Source organism: Macrosteles quadrilineatus, unplaced genomic scaffold (assembly GCF_028750875.1).
Source record: "Macrosteles quadrilineatus isolate MER2022 unplaced genomic scaffold, UCM_ALF_1.0 Scaffold_8__2_contigs__length_117827958, whole genome shotgun sequence".
Classification (NCBI taxonomy): domain Eukaryota; kingdom Metazoa; phylum Arthropoda; class Insecta; order Hemiptera; family Cicadellidae; genus Macrosteles; species Macrosteles quadrilineatus.
The window spans coordinates 106,993,881-107,013,589 of record NW_026542601.1 but is presented as its reverse complement, the minus strand read 5'-3'; the positions used below and the strand labels follow the sequence as shown (position 1 = coordinate 107,013,589).

The 19,709-nt window shown below is 30.6% G+C and overlaps 1 protein-coding gene across 3 annotated transcripts in view; it reads right to left on the bottom strand.

Moving 5' to 3' along the window:
• LOC128999703 (neuroligin-1-like) overlaps positions 1-10,337 on the bottom strand; it is a 231,835-nt gene extending 221,498 nt beyond the window's left edge. For all 3 annotated transcript variants that reach the window (XM_054426339.1, XM_054426340.1, XM_054426341.1), the window contains exon 1: positions 10,179-10,337. The gene's annotated coding sequence lies outside the window, so the exon portion shown is untranslated. The remainder of the gene's footprint in view (positions 1-10,178) is intronic.
• Positions 10,338-19,709: the final 9,372 nt, after the last annotated feature.

Genomic DNA, 19,709 nt, shown 5'->3' with positions numbered 1-19,709 from the left:
AGTGGTGATCGATTTCAATTGGACACTCCAATCATCAGACCCAATAGGCGGAGGTCTGATGATGATTGGAGTGTCCAATCGAAATAGATCACCACTTACCAACTTGTATATGCATTTACCTACTTGTGAGTCAACAGTGTAAGTGTAAATATGTTATTACAAGTGTGATTAGACGTAATATTTTAGTTTTTTAGGTAACTTAATAACACGTACGATGCAGATCAAGAAGTTAAATAAAAAAAAAAGCAATTTTGTTAATGTATGCCATTTATGTAGGGTATGTAGTAAACAAGGATTAGTAAATACATTATGAGACATTTTTTTTTATTTTTGTAAATTATTCATCAGTTCTTTACAGGTTGTATTGAACTGTAAATGTTTATATACACTTAAAATCTACGTTGAACTTAGTACAATTTACGTATCATAAAGATGTGTTTGAATTTGACTAAATTACCGAAACAAATTGTAAATAATATAAAAGTATCCCCTTATCCATAAAACAGGATTATAACTAGCTATTTATGACATTTCTCATTTTGGATGTTATAAGTTACAAGTTGATGTAAAAATAATTTTATTAAGTAATGAATAGTTATAAGCCTTTTAGGTAATTAGGTTTGTCAAGTTGTAAATGTTTAAACAATATGACATTGATAGTATTACTTATATGCAGTTTCTTTCCAAAAATAATTTTTACATTTAAGAAAATTTGTTGGATCTAATTGAAAAGCATTCTACTCTGTATATTATAATTGCAATAAACCCCAACTATTTACAAAGAACATTTTATGGTAACTCTTTGGAGAGCTTGGCACATTTTAATTACCTACACTATAACATTTTAAGAGCGTGTTAAATATCATTTACAAATACCATTACTTTTGTTTTTTTATAAATATACAATAATATACACCATGATTTAATATAACTTAATAATGGAAAACACGAGAGTTTTTATTAGAAGTTATATATGCAATTCAACTACTTAGGCACATTTAAAATTCGATTGGATCAAGAAAGTTATACATGACTACCTTGTTCCAGTGGATGTGATGTTATAAAACGAGAAATAAACAATTGTATTAAATTTATTCATAGTAATCATTATCTACTTCATTATTTATACTTTACTTAATAATGAAGCGAGGATTTTTAATTAATTGGGTTTTTAATTAGCATTGGGTTTAGTAAGTTTACCGTTAAAGGCGTTTTAGGAGATGTGCTCAAAACCCAATCTGCCAACCTATTTACGTTATTTCATCTTCTGCTGGATTATAATATAAAAATGCATTAATTTTAATTAATTTGTGTTTATGATCATAAAATCTTGCGGTTAAACTTTAAAATTAAATTGATTTACTCTACAACCAAATCTAATCAATGTTTAGCCATATATGATTGTCAATATAATTGCATTAGGTTATAGAGTAGGGACGGCGAGCAGTGCTACTCTGTGTTTAATTCAATTTCAAGTCAGAGACGTTGACTTCCGTCACAAAAGTTACCCAAAATCGAATGACAAAGTGTGATATATTGGGTTAAAACTTGTCAAAAATACGATAACTTAGTTGTAACAGTTTTACAGCAGGTTGTCAAAGTGAATAAATATCATATTTCAAACTTGTTGAACATGTAGGCCAGTCTGTTTTAAATAGTTCATGCAAAAGATTGAAATGTTATTTTTCCTACAGTTACCTAACAATGTACATGTTCTATCACTGATTTGAGAAAGCAAAGTGGCCAATTCGCTCATCAGTGAGACAATGTTAACATTGTCTCACTCTAATTACTTTGTCTCACTCCAGATTTGCAACGTGAAGGCACGAAATAGTGAGCGCGTAACATGCAGACAAGGTTGTTTGCGCGCGAAATACGTTGGCAGCATTGCTGTAAATCAGCTGATCAGCAGTTGTACTGTTGTTGATCGTGTTGATCATTAAATGTTATATTAAAAGTTCACTTCTGTGTAAAAATATGTCACGCTTCTTTACTAATTTTTTTTTATTGTAACTGTAGGAAAAATATAATGTGCAGCTCGAGTGCAAAGTGCAATTGCCTCACTCGAGAAACCATTCCTCACTCGCCTACGGCTCGTGAGTAAGGATTTCTCTCGAGTGAGTCAATTGCTCACTTTGCTCACTAGTTGCACAAATAACCATTTCCTACGGTGACCTGACAAAGTGAGCTTTCTAGCACTGATTATAGCACGCAAAGTCGCTAATTGTTGTATTTGGTCGCACTCATTTTATGTTTTCCGCACTATATTTTTGCCGCAATCCAGAATTACAGCCAAACAACACAAAACAGTGTGCTTTTATTAGACACTTAATATTAATATGTGTACAGTTGATAGTTTGGCAACACATAAATATACAATGATCAGATGGTGCAGCGTTCCCCATTTCGTTCAACGCTAGGATTTAACCTAACCTAAAAATGCGTTGATAGTTTCTGTAAGACAAATTATTTATGTGCTTTAAAGTAACTGTAAGAAATGTATAATGTGTAACATTTCTCTCGTGTGTAGCAAAGTGCCACTTCTCACACTAGTTAAGCAAATAACTATTTCATACTTAATAGGTTTCCTTACTTATTCACTATATCATTGCGTTTATAACTAGAAATAAAAAATATAATAATACCCCCACCATAACAAACCTGTTGCCTAAGAGAATTTCAACCCTGGGTGGATTTAACTAAAATTTTCCCTTAAAACTGTCGGTTTTTTTATTGAAAAAGGATTTTTATCCACTATTTCAATATAAATTTGGACATAAGTTTACTAAATTACTCTTCCTACTACTACACCTGGCACCAGATAATTTAAATTGCAATTAATACTTTAAAACGTTAAAAAGACTAAAGTAGTTATAATAAGTACACATATTTCAATTGCACTACTAACCTTATTTAATGAATTGCAGTCAATAAAGAAATATTTATAATATTTGTAATACAGTAATGCTAGTATTTAAATATATATTTATGTTTTTTTGTATGGCTATTTAGTGTATGTATTAAGTTTTTGTAACTAGCAGAGATACACGTCCTTCGTACGGGGTTGGCTTATAAGTATAAAAATTTGCAATGGATGAGGACATGGTTTACGAAAATATAGTTTTTTTTTTAATTACTGTATGCTATAGTATAGTACCATACTAACATAGCCTACCATACCCATCTTACCATAGCCATAATGTCCTACCACTGCACCTAAACAACAGAAAAAGTAAAGTTCTCATTGTGTAACACAGCTTTTTGTTGGTAGTTATTGTTCAAAATAGCTTTTGTTATAAATGGAAAAAATAGTACTGCACTCGGTTGGTAAGCCTTATAACTTTTTAATGCTATTTACTATCATAGAAACAAATTGTGTACTTGGAACAGCTTACACAATTCATAAATTCGTTGTAAATGTGAGTACTAGTAAGGTTAACATGGGGAGCTACAGAGCCACTGGGGCGAAGCTCAAAAGGATTTTTGAGATAAGAATATGTCTATGTTAATCGGGAATGTGAGCTATCATCGTACCAAATTTTAGCCCAATCTGACCAGTAGTTAAGGCGTGATTGAACTTTAAACAAACAAACAAAAATATAAATAAACAAACAAACACACAAACTTTCACATTTATAATATTAATATGATTAGTTTTATAAGATAAGATTAGTATGTATATTTTTACCTCGTGACCGGAAAGTGAATTTCATGAAGCTAGAAAGGAGATTCGGTTGCAATCTACTTGTAAACGACTTGTAGAAGCTTTGTGAAAACTGAGGTGTGAAGTTTTAATGACTGCAATCCTCTTTTTTGGACTCACAGTTTTTACTTTGAGGCTTTTAATCAGTACGGTTGTCCCTATATCACCTCTATTACTGCTCACTACATTCCAACATAGTGTTTAATAAATTTAGTTGGATTTTTTCTGCAATTGAAACCAATGAACCTTTTAAGCTTAGACCAAAATTTTAGATTTGGTGCTTGTGACACTTTTACAATAGAGTTCATCAATCAACAGTTGAAACGAAGACGATTATTTACCTACGACAATTTTTTTTTTTTACTAGACTTTTAAGTTTTGTTCTTCGACTCGCAAATATTTACCTAAGAGCATGGGTTTTGTTTTGATCAATTTAGTTGAATTTTATCTGCCATTAAAACTACCTCAATCAACAGTTGCGACAAAGAACATTATTTTTATTTTATTTTATTTACATGCTTTAATTCAGTATACACCATTTACAATAATGTGGTAATTACTCTTACCTACGATCATTTTTTTAACTAGCGTTTTTCAATTTTGTTCTTAGAATTGAAAGATTCATCTAACAGCATTTTTTTGTTACTTTACAGTACAAGTTTGGACAAAAAATTCAAGGATTGAGAAAAAACATTTTAATGCCTCCAACATCAACTTATCATATGTTAACACCAATTGATTATTTGTAATTTTATATGTTTATATGTTAACAAATGTTATATGTTTAATTGAGTATACAAAGAGTGAGACTATGAGTCATTGCATTAAATCAGTGGCAATGATAGGTCACAAACGAAAACATTCGTAGACGTTATGAGTAGTGATTGTTAAATGTTGTAAGTAATAAAAAACGGACGTAGGCAAAGTAGTGTGCAACTCGTGCAGTTATTATGATTGTTTACTGTTTTGTAGTATAGGAAATATATTCATTTATTCAATTAGCCTTTAAAACACGAGTAGAAAATTAAAGGTACAAGCCTTATAGAGTGTTATTCAATTTTAACGAGTGGGTTAAAGACTTAACTCAGTCGTTGCATAAACTCCTATAATTATTATTTTATTTACAATTCTCTGAACTTAAACAATTTAATCATTCAAAAATACTAGTATAAACAATTGGATACATCTGGGGAAATAAATCTTCATTGTAAGCAAATATGCTTTACTCTAACATCAAATTTTATAATAAAATGTGGATGAATGTGAGAAAAACAAGACTAAAGAGAGCCGCTTGTCAATCTGGTGAGATCAGCGGGGGTTAGAGAGTGAGTATTATTCAGATGTTGTGTTTGGCCCGTTAACACACGTTCTGAGGTCTCCCTTAAGAATCTGACATCAAAGGTCAGCACTTCACATTCATTTGTCTCGTTCACCGTGTAAACTTTTCACATTCCATGATTTTGTTATGGGATCATGAAGTATATGTTCAAGTGTTTTCGTACATTTTAACATCCACTTAATTCAATTCATTCATACAGTTTATTTTGTATTCATTCCATACACAGTTAACTTTTATATTAGTTTTTGTTTGTGTTTTTACACATACAACACCTTGAAGAATGGAGTTCGAATCTTCAAACAGTTTGGATGGTATAGCATTGAATAGTGCAACAAATAATGTAAAATTTAAGTATATGATGCTTACACAATTAGCTTATTGCAGCGTGTTGCTGTTTTATGTGAAAAATGTTGCATAAAACAAAACCTTTGGAAACTGTATAAAACAGGAATTTATTATACAACTTAAACCTTTAACTAAAGTAGAAATTTCCCTAAACATTCAAGTTATAGTCGTGTTGATGGCTACCTTTGATAAATCCTTTAATCGCGAAAAATACCGAAATTATCAATCACTGAGATCACACAACCTAGGTGCTTATTTGAACCCAAACATGGGTGGAGGAGCGTAGATTGTTGTAAGATGATGTATGAATAGATTTTATTTAAAGTTTTTAATATACATAAAAGTGTTCTGAAATAATTTATTTGATTCAATATCTGAAATTTTGATGGATATAAAAATTTAATATACCCAATTACAATAAGTAATCAAATTTGTTTCTCTTTTATGCTACATTACAAGCAAATATTTTCTAAGTATTTAGGATGTTAGTTGAACGATATAAATTTATAATAATTAATTATTAAAACTTGATTATAAGATTTAGAATATCGTTCTACTGAGTAATGGGTTTGAAATTTGAATGATCCATTTACAAGAAAGGCGCTAAGAAGATTTCATTTGCATTTTAAGAGAGTGAAAACCGTTCCGAGAATTCAACGGGTATGAAGAGGTAAAATGTTTGTTTTCTCTTTAGAAAACCAACGATAAACACTCAACGGTATGTGTTTGTAAATACCTCTTTTACTAACTCTAATCAATGCACGTAATTACCACACTATATTTCAATTGTTAATCAATTACTGAGTGGGGTGTATTTTGTTTGTACCTTGTAGTAAATTTTTTTTAAGGTGATTCACCTAACACAATTACAAGGACACTATACATGATTATACTATACCATACTATACATGATTAGTGGTGAAATAAACCTGACACCGCTTAGAAGATGGATAATAGAGATTTGTCTTACTTTAAGTATCTATGAATAAAAGAACAGAGTGTCCATCAAGTAATAAAAGCATCGAATTTATGATACTAAAATCTTTTAACCAAATTGAAACATTATGAACAGTAATAAGTTATGTTACTTAATAAATATAGAATGTTATAAATGGTGATCTAGTTATTGAGTATATCTATTCAACATGATGTATTTTAAAACGATTTTATTTTTATGAAAGGTTTGGAAATGTGATTAAGTTTACTTAGAGGGAAGCTAAGCTTAGATTTATGTTTGAAAGAGTTAACCCAAAGTTTGGAGTAACGTTAACTGTTAATCTATTTCAGCCTGTAATTCAACTTGTTTGGCTTATCCAGCCAATTGCACGGTCCTGTTAAGTTTACTTAGCATCAATCCTAGGTCTCAATGAAATGATGGTGGTACATATTAATTTGTTCCTATACCCTAGGATTCTAGACTCCATCTCGGGATCGTTTTCACATTACTTTGGACTAGACCTAGGTGTTGCGGCATTGTTACTTATATAAAACCACTGATGACTTAGTGGGATTTGAACCCGGGACTTAAGGAACCGAAGTGCCACGCTCTACCTCTAAACCAGCTCGCTCTCCATGGTGGTAGTAATAAAAAAATCATTAATATTATTAGGATTTGTTATCGTTATTGTTTTTGTATTTAGGTATAAATGGTATTAGTAACTTAAAAACCTCTCAGTTAGCTTAACCTTTTATCGTCTTTCACATGGCCTAAAATTAATGTTGTGAATGATTTGGTTGAATCATGGATTGCTAAATGAAAGTCCTTAATTTACAATGATCATGCTCATGATATGTACAAGAAAATATACGTATTTAGTAAAATAACGGTTATGTTTAGTGGAAAATAACTGCAATTAGGATAGATTTAAATCTGATCTGGGTGATTGACAATTTGATTTTGATGCTATGTTAGTAGGTGTATTTTTATGTAAACTCAAGGGTAATTCCATTGAAAACATTAATAAATGTTTATTTCTACTCTATAGGCCAACAAGCTCTGTGTACAATGATTGGATTATAATAAGTACATACTGTTGATTCTATTACGCTCCTTTAAGGCATGAATAATGTTTGAAAAGCATAACCCCTCATTGAAGCACGATTTAAGGAAATCACCCATCGCTTTGGGCGATATAACAGCTTAATAAGCAAACATAGCACTTTGTTTCCTCTTTTACGATCTAAAGGTGCCATGTTTCTTTTATTTAGTCCTTCTTCCCATCGAAAAATTTGGAACGTTCCTTAATACGTATCAAGAAATCTTTGTAATAGAACCGGAAATCTAGTAATGCTTATTAAGAGAATGATAAAAAAAGTAATTAGTAAACAACTTAACCAGCCATAGCGAGTAAAGACTTATGAAAAAACAAACGAAAAGACGATTTTTTACAATAGTTTCTGAATTTGGTTCTTTATACAATTTACAACATTATTGGAACAACAATATACATTATTGGAAAATACAAAATAAAACAATCCGATATTGTAGTGACAATCAGCATATCGTTTATGCCTGTTAAAGAATCCAACAATTGGTATAAAAAAATTAATAATAACAAAAATAAATTTTTGAAATTTGAAGATGGCTGGTTTGATTCCGAGTGAAAACATTATTGGACCTACACCTGATTATGGGATCAAGGTTTAGAAATGTTGACTTACAAAACATGTAAATATATATATATATATATATAAATGTGGACACACTAAAAGTATAAAATATAAAAAAATAAATATCACCAGCACTTGAAGATCAATATGAAGTTTGACGCTCACCCCAAAACCGAGAGATGGTCGGGGCAAATAATATTTCACATTTATTGTCGGATTGTCATGTTGTAAATGGAAGCCGCTACTCGTGTCAATGGCCTACAAACCTCTCCATTATCGCCATATGTTTGAATCTATTTTTATGACCCATTTCAATCTTTCCTAAAAGGTGGTATTTGTAGAGAGGGGTGTAAAATGTTGGTTTTGAGCTTTTATAGGATCATGAATACTAAATTGTTCTGTTGCATTGATTTAGTTGAAAAAGGACTTACATCTAGTAATGTATATTTGAAAAATAAGTAGTCAATTAAAAGTGAAATAGTAGTTGTAGCTAAAAAGATAAATAGTTGACATGGCGATCGAAAAACTAATTTATGTCAAAATTAAACCTGAAGTAAGGACATCATTTGGATTGTATTTGTATTTGTATGGTAACAATTCATTGATCTCACTATTATAATTATAGGTAATCAGATTTACTACTCCTATCAAAGGTTAAAGGTTTTACGTTTTGTAAATGTGCTTTACTATTTTAGTATTATAATAGTGTCATTTTCCTATTTCTTGTCAACCGATATGAACAATGTAGTTTTTTACTATCACACTTTTATTGATTATGTCGATGGCAATTTTCATTGAAATACCACAACTTGAAAATAATTGTTGACTTTTTCAACATCTTCAATTGGTTAAACAAAAAATTCTAATTATCTTTCAAATTTTTTAAAAATTATTTGTTTTTCAAATTATAAAAAAACCGTTAATTATATTTTCAAGTATAAAATTAATTGGACTCTTTAGTTGTGGTTTTTATTGTTAACTTTTAAAATCATATAAAATTCCACCGAACACCGTAGATTTAGATTGATTTAGATTAAGATGGATGTGATCAATCAATTGTTCAAGTTATTATAGTTTTATCTTGAAAACCTATACATAAGGATGCCAAAATAATAATATGTAACAAGCTTTTTCACAAATGATTTAACCTAATTGAACTTTAATAAATTCACCAAATAAAACTCGAAACTCCATAATAAATTTTCATTAAATTAATTCACTAAATATGTCAAATAGCATTAAATTGCATTCAGTAATGCTATCACTTTGATCACTAGGGCAACAGTTAATTACAAATTACTGTGATGAATTGAAATATTTCTGAAATTCAAACGTTATTTTATAGATATATAGAATGTTATCCGTAATGATTGATTTTCGGCTGCTTGTTCATTTAATGAAGTTTAAATTCATATAATATTAGCATTAGCGATTTTGACGAAATAAAATTGAATATTTTCATCAACATTACATTCTCGGATTGGTCCCTTTAAAATCCGTGTAGATATAATCTCATGTGGGCAAAACAAGTTACTATTTGCGTCAGTGGTTTATTTATTTTGTTATCAAATATATATGGAAAGCGTTGTCATTGAATGGACAACTGTGGGCTTTAGCTAACATACCTCATAACAGGTAATCTATTATTTAGTTATTTATTGATATATAGTAGATATTTAAGTAGAATATCCGTATACTGTACAATAAGTGGTAAGTTTTTATGAATAGTGTATATAAATCATCAAACTTTATATTAAATAAGTACACTTACGAAAAAAATCCTAAAATGTCTGTTAATCTAAAATGTTGATGGTAGTAACCATATAAAAGTATTAAAATATACTGTGGTAAAATTAGTGAGTTCATTTATTGTATACGTATATTATATATCTGGGTAACTATGGGGTTAAAGAAAGCTTAAATTTAACATAACGTGTACTGAGATTGTTATGTAAAACTGCTTTAATAATGCACTGAGAGTTCTTTTCTAACATTAAATGTTATGGGGATACTCCCAATTACTAACTAACATATGTATAATAGTTGTGTGAAGTTTTAGATGTTTTAAACTTCCTACACTGTTTCGAATCAGACATGCAAAAAATTGATAAAACCAAAAACCCATCAATTCACATACATTCTCATTTCGTTCACATATTGGTTACATGCACCACTCCTTACCTAAGCTTGCAGCCTAGTCACACTCCATGACGTAGGTGGTGACGTCACACACTAACACATACACCATTTTGAGTAAACGAGGTATCCAATCAGCACTAGTCCATCACTTGCACTTAACATCAACAACGATATAACCGTACGTGTTGTATACAGTAAGGGGGGTTCCTACCGACTGGTAGCTGTACGGCCCGGCGGAACTTCGGCAAACATCGGCTTTCCTCGCCACCCCTCGGGGCCCGGGTGCGACCCACCCCGTACCACCACACTTGCACTAAACAAGTAGACTACGTTGATATTTTTTATTGTAAATCACGTATGCTTTCTATCTCGAGATTTCATTTTTCGAAAGCGATGGTTTCCATTTCAAAACACAAGGATCGACTTATCTTCTCACTACATTATCCTGTTTTGATTTATACATCACATTCTTCAAAGGTGCTCTTGTTTCACCCTTTTAAATTCTTGTAGATTTTTTCCATGTGTAGATTCAAGTTGAATGGGATTTTAAGGTACGTTGTTTATACAAATGGTTATAACTTTGTTAGGCCATCCATGTTTGTTCAGCACTCTTCTTTTAATGAACTTACAACTAAATTTAACTAAACCAGGATTTTTAGGGATACCAATCAGAAGACCCATGAGTATTAAAGATAAATCCAATGTCGAATTGTCGAACTGGTGAATAAGTACACAAAATCGATATAAAAAATTAAGTATTGAATAAGGATAGTCACACAGCATTACTCTACATTAGCTAATTAAAACCTAAACAGTATATGTGAGGTTTATTCGTATACTGTTCGTATATTGTTCGTAAACTGTAATTTTTTTTATTAAATAGGGTAGTTTATCGAAGTTAGAGGTAATTTTACTACTCTTTTGTGGGAAATAAATAAATTTAGTAGCCTATTTCTGACAATCTCTATATGAAACTACTTTTGTTTGACATTCTAATTAATATTATTACCAATGTTAATAATAACCAACAAAATTGAAAATTAAGTAATTTTATGTATTATTAAGCATTTGCTTATACGAATTTAAAAAAAAAAGATCCAAAATATGTAATTATGTACCGGGTGTCCACAAAGACTTGGCCTGATGTAATAGCTTTGCTGTACGAAAATCGTTAGAGGCACACTTAACTTGTATGCATTGTTTTAAAGGGAAATTGATCAGGTTTTATTTAACGAAGTTGGTAACACCTAAACACAGCTGATTGACAACAATACTGTTATGATTCAATATATAAGGATGTTAGATTTCTAAGGATTTCTAAGGATGTTAGAAATGGTGAGCTAAAAAGAAAAATCACAGTGTGTTTTGTTGTTTTTGTTTCACGAGACTCAATCCCCTATAGCAGTTCGACGACCTCCCATTTAAGTGGAAAGCTTAACAGACATAATTGTAGAAATTTGTGGGGTACAAATTGCAGGATCGTGGTTGAAAGTGAAAGGGCCAGTCCAAAACTAAAAGTTTGATGCGGTGTGATGCATGATGGAATCATTGGACCACTTTTCTTCACGGAAGTTAAAGTGAATAGGTTTGTTTACTTAGATATGTTGGAGTTGTATGTAGTCCCTTAATTAGAATAACTGCAACCTATGATAATTTTCCAGCAAGATGGTGCTCCACCTCATTGGGCTAAATGTGTAAGGGTATTTTTAAATTTCCACTTCCCCGGAAGTGGAATCTGGCGTGATGGCCCAACAAAATGGCCACCTCGTTCCCCCGATGTAACCACCATGGATTTATTTTTGTGGGGATTTGCCAAGGACACTCTCTCTTCTTTCCGGTTCCTAATTTACACACACTGCAGGATATAATCAGAAATTCTGTGGCGTCTGTAACCCAGGATATGCTGAATAAAACCTGGGACAAACTGAAAAGACGTATAGAAGAACTGCAGGCCACTAGAGACGCACACGTAGAGTTGTGTTACGTTTATAAGAAAACTCTTTAAGCTGAGTAATATACAACAGGTTTGCGAATTCAAAGAACATACCTTGCTGACTTAATGCGTTTAATTATACTGTCAGAGTGGCTGAGTAGCATAGAGTAATGCTGTCATGTTTCGAGATGCTTTCAGAGATTATGATTGGTCAGCATCTCAAAGGCAAGATGAAGTAGAATATAGCTTTATCATAATAAATAAATCTCAAGTACTGCTTAATATTTTTCACTATTTCGTTGAGGGGTGTAGTTATGTGGATTTTTAATGGTGACTAATGTTTTATACAGGATTATAAAAAAAAATTACATAAATAAACGGTTAGTACGTTGGGTTCCGTGATTTCAAACAGCTGATTGTTTTGACAATTGAAAGGGCGTGGTTACAACTATGTTTTGTTAAGGTCATGTTTTGTCTCAGCTGCATAGTTTGGTACAACGAAGTCTGTCAACAAATTGCTACTACAAAATTAGCTTCGATTCTCTCCACAGCGTCTGGTGGAGTCTGAAAATGAGCTCTATCCGGCACACAAACATCCAGTTCCTTGGATTACCCGATGAGCTGTGCAGTTCTGACGAGGAGACACACATTTTAATTAAAATAATACTTTCTACATGTCCTATGCATAGTGAAAGAAAATAAATCTAATATATTATGTTGGATAATAAAGTCATTTAAAAAAATTAAGTTTTTTCGTCGAGAATTTAAAGAATTTACTACTCTTGTATGGGACAATATTCAAAGCCATGTTATTGATTATCTTAATTTTTGTAACTTATTTTATCATTGTAATTTTTTTAGGACAATTGGTTTAATCTATGTTTTTGAACATTATACTTTCATTGGTGTTATCATCATTGTCATCCTAAAATTGATTAAGGCCCTATTTCACCAAAGTCATGCTAACGATAGTTTAATTAATCTTCCGTTAAAACTTAATCAAATTCTAACAAGGTAGAATGGTTATGTAATTATGTAGCTAATGCCACAATCAAATGAATAACTGAAGTAAAACAAGCCCCATTTCCTAAGTTATAGTAGTACAATGTATTTTGGTTTTAATTGTTGATTCTTCCAAGTTTGTTCCATTTCCATAAATGAATCTTCTTAAAAGATGTATGAATAACATATATTGTACATTGATTGCCTAATCCCTAGTAAATATCTAGATCTTAAAATTAGGTCAGAGATATATTTTCTTTTCAATTCACAGGATATCTTCAATGTCTTCTCCAAGCTAGTTGAGAAATATGGACATTTATGCAATGAATCATGTACAAGAATGATTTATTGATCATTGAGGATACATACTTGTATAAAGTAAAGTTCTAAAGTTAACAACGCTTTATTTTGATTATGAATCACATAAAGCTTCAGCTCTTACGGCTCCTATAAACAATTCATCAGAATAGTTTTCCCTCGTATCATGATCCAGATTACCAGCAAACTATATTTAAATTCAATTATCAACTATTAACCAACACTTTTGAATAAAAAGAACATATTATTGTTCAACTCTACACGTTATTATTAAACGCTTAGGCTGATCGTGATAAAGGGAAATATATCTCTCGCTGTTTGCCATTAGAAACCAACGAACCTTAATACTTTATGGTGCAGCGGAGGACACTTTATGCAGTATCATTATTTGAAGTTGCTAGGATTGTTTTATGTGTATTGCGTATAAGGCTTACTGAGATGCAATTCCAACGCTCAGTTGGAAAATCGTTTTTAATTTAGTTTGAACTCATTCTATAGTTTTGTGCACTATAACTTGTCGTGTACCAGACAATTAATCTCTTTTTGTATAACTAGACTGTTTCATTATACTTCTTGAATAATCTTAAGGCGGGTCTTACACAATACTGAATAACTACTGACTACTACGACTATCCGCAATACTATACTGACAATTAGACCATTTTGTTAATACCAGGGCAATAATTTGGTTCGGATTCCACTATAAACTGTAGGTCCCTTAGTTGCCATTAGCTGTTTAGGTTATTAATTAACAGCTGTGTCTAAGGTATATGTCAGCCTTAGTTACTAACATGACTGCAAGATCGCGCCAATCATCCTACACTCACCCTTCACCCATATTTGGGTTTAAATACGCACATAGTGGCGTCCCCATCAATAATTGATTAATTGATTGACTGTACAAAAAAAAAACATTTTCAGAAAACTACAGTGAATTGAACTTTTTCGTTATATATTCATTATCTATGAACTGAATATTCATCATTACATTGTTTACTACGTAAATCGATTGTTTACTATACAAAATTCACGTTTACCATTGTTTTGTTTTGTTGTCGTCGTAAGCAAACAAACATTTGTTGTTGTTTCATCAACTGGTTCAATTTGAAACAAGCAAAACTATACAATGAATGTTAGTTTTAACTATTGAAGTCTCTAAAATTTCTTTAAGCTCTTAGTAATGTAGCTAACTGTTATGAAGACATTTACAATGTCTGTTTAAAGTTAGAAAATAAGTATTTGTAGTTTAGTAAAAAGTAACTTTAAAAACGCAACATTCCATATATCTCGCACTCCAAACATATGGTCTCAAATATATAATGACTCACTTTTGTAATGAAATATAAGACATAAAAACATAATATAATACAGTATAAAACATACATCATAAATTATAAACATATAAAACACAACATTATAAAACATATCAAAAACATGTATACACCCATATTAATGTAAAAATTTAAATAGGCACTAAACATTCTATCCTACGAAAGTAAGTAAGTTTAACTAATTGAGTTAAACTAATAAATAAAGATAATATACAATCCAATGGATGATTTTCGTTAGTTAAACTTTTTTACATAAATATGGGTCTTAACTTATAAAAAAATATTAAAATATTCTTTTAAACGGTATTGGGCCACTTAGAGCAGTGTTGAAACAAGCTAAAATTTTCATGATTTCATGATTTTCAATGAAAACAGTTTTTTGTCATAATAAAAAATATATATATTTTAAATAATTTTAAAGATTTAATAAGCTCTTTATATTATTTTTATGTTTTAGAATTTAACACATGCGGTTTTCAGCACAATCTTTGTGAATGAAAATTTAGCAAAAATAATTATTAAAAATAAATATTTATACTTATAATGAACTATTTAATTGTTTCATACAAACTCTGATTGAAAAATCTAATTAAAATTGCATACCGTTTTGATTTGTCAACTCACACCACATAACTCATAGACATGTAAACGTTAGTTTATAAAGTCTTGTACAACACATCTCAAACAAGCTCTTCCTAGTCTCTGACTCTCTAGTCAAGAGCCCTAGGGACCACCTCTTGTAACAAAGGTTGAAATACTCGAGAGCTCAAGTCTGTGGCTTGGTCCTCCTTGTCTATGTTGTGTGTAAATCGTGATTTATTTCCTTTAAATTAAACTAAATGATGCGACAAATTAATTAGATTAAATTTTACTGTCTTCTTTACTGCTGAGGCTGAATTCTCAGCTGCCTACATTACATTGCATTACAGTATAATCAGTGAATCAAGTTGACTTTTATTACAACTGACTGAATTATTAAAATCAACAATAAAATAAAGGAAATTCATGTTAAAGTATAATATTTATTGAAAACCCTACGATTTCGTTCCTTTATAATCCTTTATTTTGATATTTAAACGCTTGAAATTCAATTTTTAGGTTTTAATCTACAACACAGTATATTGTAATTTAAAAATAAATTGTTGAAAGGTCACTTCAGAAATAACAGTCCTTAGACAGTTTCAATGGCTTTAAATTCTATATATCCACCCTCAGTGTATCTATTTGTCCTCCTTAATGTAAAATGCATGTTTATTTTATAGCATTCGATAAAATCTTGAAGTATTCTATGTACATGTATAATACATATGATACTACTACAAATTTTAGATTTTACTATAGCTTAGGGGTAGGTGTACACAGTTACTACTTGAGCACTGAAAATTAATTTGAACTACGGGTTAAAACCAGTAAACTAACTAAGACATTTACATTATACTCTAGTAGTTTTAAGTTAATACATATGAAGTAGTATATATTCAATGATCTACGCAGTTCCGTTGAGAAGCTACCTTTCAAAATTTGGTTCGAGAGTTTTGCTGAACACTAATAATAGCATTAGTACGAGCAAATCCTAGAAAATACTATACTATTTCGCCACACTACATACATTATTTTTAATCAAATTTCCACGCAAGGATATAGTCCGGAAAACAGCTGTTCCCCACCTGCTTAGTTAAATGGGATTTCATTACGTACTCCTGTACTGTACGGTGTATTTTTTTGAGTAGTGGTTGTTCAGTCTAGTATTTTGTGGGAAAATATAACGGACTTTTACAGTTATGTTATTGTTAGGTTAGTTTAGAATTGTATTACAAGGAAATTATCCTGCGTCACTTGTCCAAAATGTGTTTACCGTACACGTCCGGTAAACATTTATTTTCCGGACTAGTAACGTAAATATATTATTACGCATACTGGCCAGTATGCAGTGTGTGACTTCTCAATTGACCACAAAACGCAATGAACTTTATCTTTAATATTTCAGACAAAGACATGGGATTGTTTATATTTTTTTTAGATAAGGTCAACGTGTCAGAGCTTGACTTCATGATCTTAAAGTAAATTTAATGACAGTACAAGTAGTCAATCTACTTATATATAGTTTCAATGATCAACAATTATTGCCATGATCAATAAAAACTGCAATTTTACGAGTATTCCTGTATAAACTTAACTTGATGAATTAGAACAGCGATCTAAATAAGTCTAACAGAGATATTACAACTAGGTGAAGTTTCGTATTTTACAAGTTACTACTTTTAAACAACCTATTATATAGTACAGTCAATATTTTGAAAAGATAATGATTAATTACTGACATACTCATATGAATATACATGTCTACTGGCTATTCACATGTTCCTCTAAGACTGTAAAGACTTGTACAACATGTCTCAAACTAGGCGAGAGAGTCAAGAGCCCTTGAGACACCCACTTGTAACAAAGGTTGAATTACTCGAGATCTCAAGTTTGTGGCCTGGTCCTCCTTGTATATGCTGTATTTGCCTCCTAGATTTTTTTCTTTCCTTTATTTTACCTAATAAAACAAATATGTATATAAATAGTTAATTGAACAATTCTCGTAATGATTAAGTTTTAACTCGTATTAAATTCATCAGGAGGTCAGTATAGTCATTGTGAGTGACTGAGTTAAATTAGTTATTTAAAACTAGTATCAAGAAACATGGTACCTACTAAATCACCCTTGGAAATGATAATGATATCCAAAGCATTTAGAAATTGTTTTGCAATGAATATATTTGATATTTAAACGTTTTAAAAAATTATATAAATACTTTTAATTTCTAGAAAAATATTCAAAGACCACTCTAGAAATATCGCCAAGCGAGCACTTAGCAAACTTGAATGACTCCAAATTCAATTTCCCCCACTCCCAGTTTTTTATCTGTTCCCTTTACTGGGAAACTGCACATTTAAAAATATACTTTTAAAAGATTATAGGTTATCTAGGATAAAAACAATATTTTAATATTAAACATATTGCTAATGATCTTTTGAGATTGTGTCTAATTGGTTAACTGTAAAAGTGTATGTAGCGTTAATGCTGACGTATTTTTCAATCGATTGTCGAGCATCCCAAGTTTCACTAAATGCGAATATAATATTTTACACTGAACTCCTAGTTCATTTTTAAAGTATATGTAACGGTAGTACCATGCGATAAAAATAGTAACGATAGTAAGAAAAAAATTACAATAATATACACTTACATACATAGTATACCGTTGGGTAAGTTGATACATATCTTTAAGAGTGTAAGGTCGGTCAGAAACGGTTTTATAAACACTACCTTAACAACCGTATATAAATTTACACTTGTAAAATATTGTTATGTTTTACTTATTGATTTATAAACACAAAATTCATTTCCGTCTGTAAAGAATATCACTTTGTGTTGGTTACAGTAATGTGCCTCGATTTGAAATTAAACGGATTATCTATTCTATATTCAATTGATAAAATCATAAAGACTAAAAGTTGTAAAATAACAAAATATGACTTGTACTACGAAACAAAACATAAAACTATATTACAAACATGTGCAATGTATTCAGAAAGTTCTAAATTTGTTTTGCACCTTCGGTAAAGTGAGCAATGAATTGCGTAAGGTGCCAGTAACTAAAAGCATTGTGGTTTATGTTTGTATAAGGTTGAAACCTTAAGATATACAGATTGAGCAAATGCACACTATTGTTGTTTTGGAGCACTTCCCTACTCCTTTGTTAAGCATGGATACAGGTAAGCTGATTTAACCCTTCCGGGAATACATAGAAATTTCCGATTGTTTTGTATTGCATTCAGTGAATTCGAAATTCTCTCTTCGGAACGCATTTCAATGATTATGTGGCTCCAAATAAGACAAATTTAAATATTTCAATTAAAATTATTTTAAACTCAAATACATAACTGAGTTTAAATTAAGTGTAGTTGTTAATTCGTAATTCAATATCAGTGTAAAGCAAGCATCGTTTGGTATTAGAAGTAAATTAAGTCTACAAAAAGTTATTTCAAAGACTTTTATTATCATTAACATGAATAACTTTTGCAAATATTATGATGCATAGGTATATCAGCGAAAGTCATCTAAATAACAATAAAGTAGAGATTCATACTACCCCGGATTGACACAGCCAACTTCTTAGAATATTGTCTACTCTAAAAATTCATTCCGGAAAATACAGGGTGGCTAAAAAGTAACTTGCAGCCCACTTGGTTTTTTTACGATTTTAGATATTTGAAATCAGCTTCTTAGACATGATGGGCTACAATAATTATGGTATTTTTTTTTAAATATTTACACAATGAAAAGAAAATCTAACCACTAACAACAAAATGGCAGATAAAAATTACTTTTAATAACCACCACCTTAAACATTTTTTATGTTTCAAATTGTGTATATTCTAAGGATATCTGTTTACGATTATTAAAAATGAAACATATCAATGTGAAGCAAAAGTACGTAAAATAAGAAACAAGTTAATTGCATTTTATGAAGTCTTTATAAATGGAAAATTATTTTAACTATTATTTTATATTCGTTTCTAAAGGTAATTAAATTCCAAACCATCAATTATTTTAAGATAAAGAAAAAATAGCCTTAGTGAGTAAACAAAAAACGGAAAATTTTGTTTGTGTATTTTACATTAACTTGTAAAATAAGCGTTGACATTGTTGGCAAGACTTGTGTTGTGATTTCCATTTTGTAATCTCATAGACAAGGTCACTGAAGTATAATCAAACCATTTGCTGTCCCTCTATCTGGATAGAGGTCTGTCTGGGAACCGTATATTTTGCTTCTCATTACATAAAACATTTCTCTAAAATAACCTTCTAAAATTTCATAACAAATATAAGTAACTATACTTAATGACGGAAATTTATACTACTTCAGCGTACGAATTGTAAAGCCGATATAAACTATTTCATTATGTCAACAAAATGAATGTTAAAATATTTTATATTTC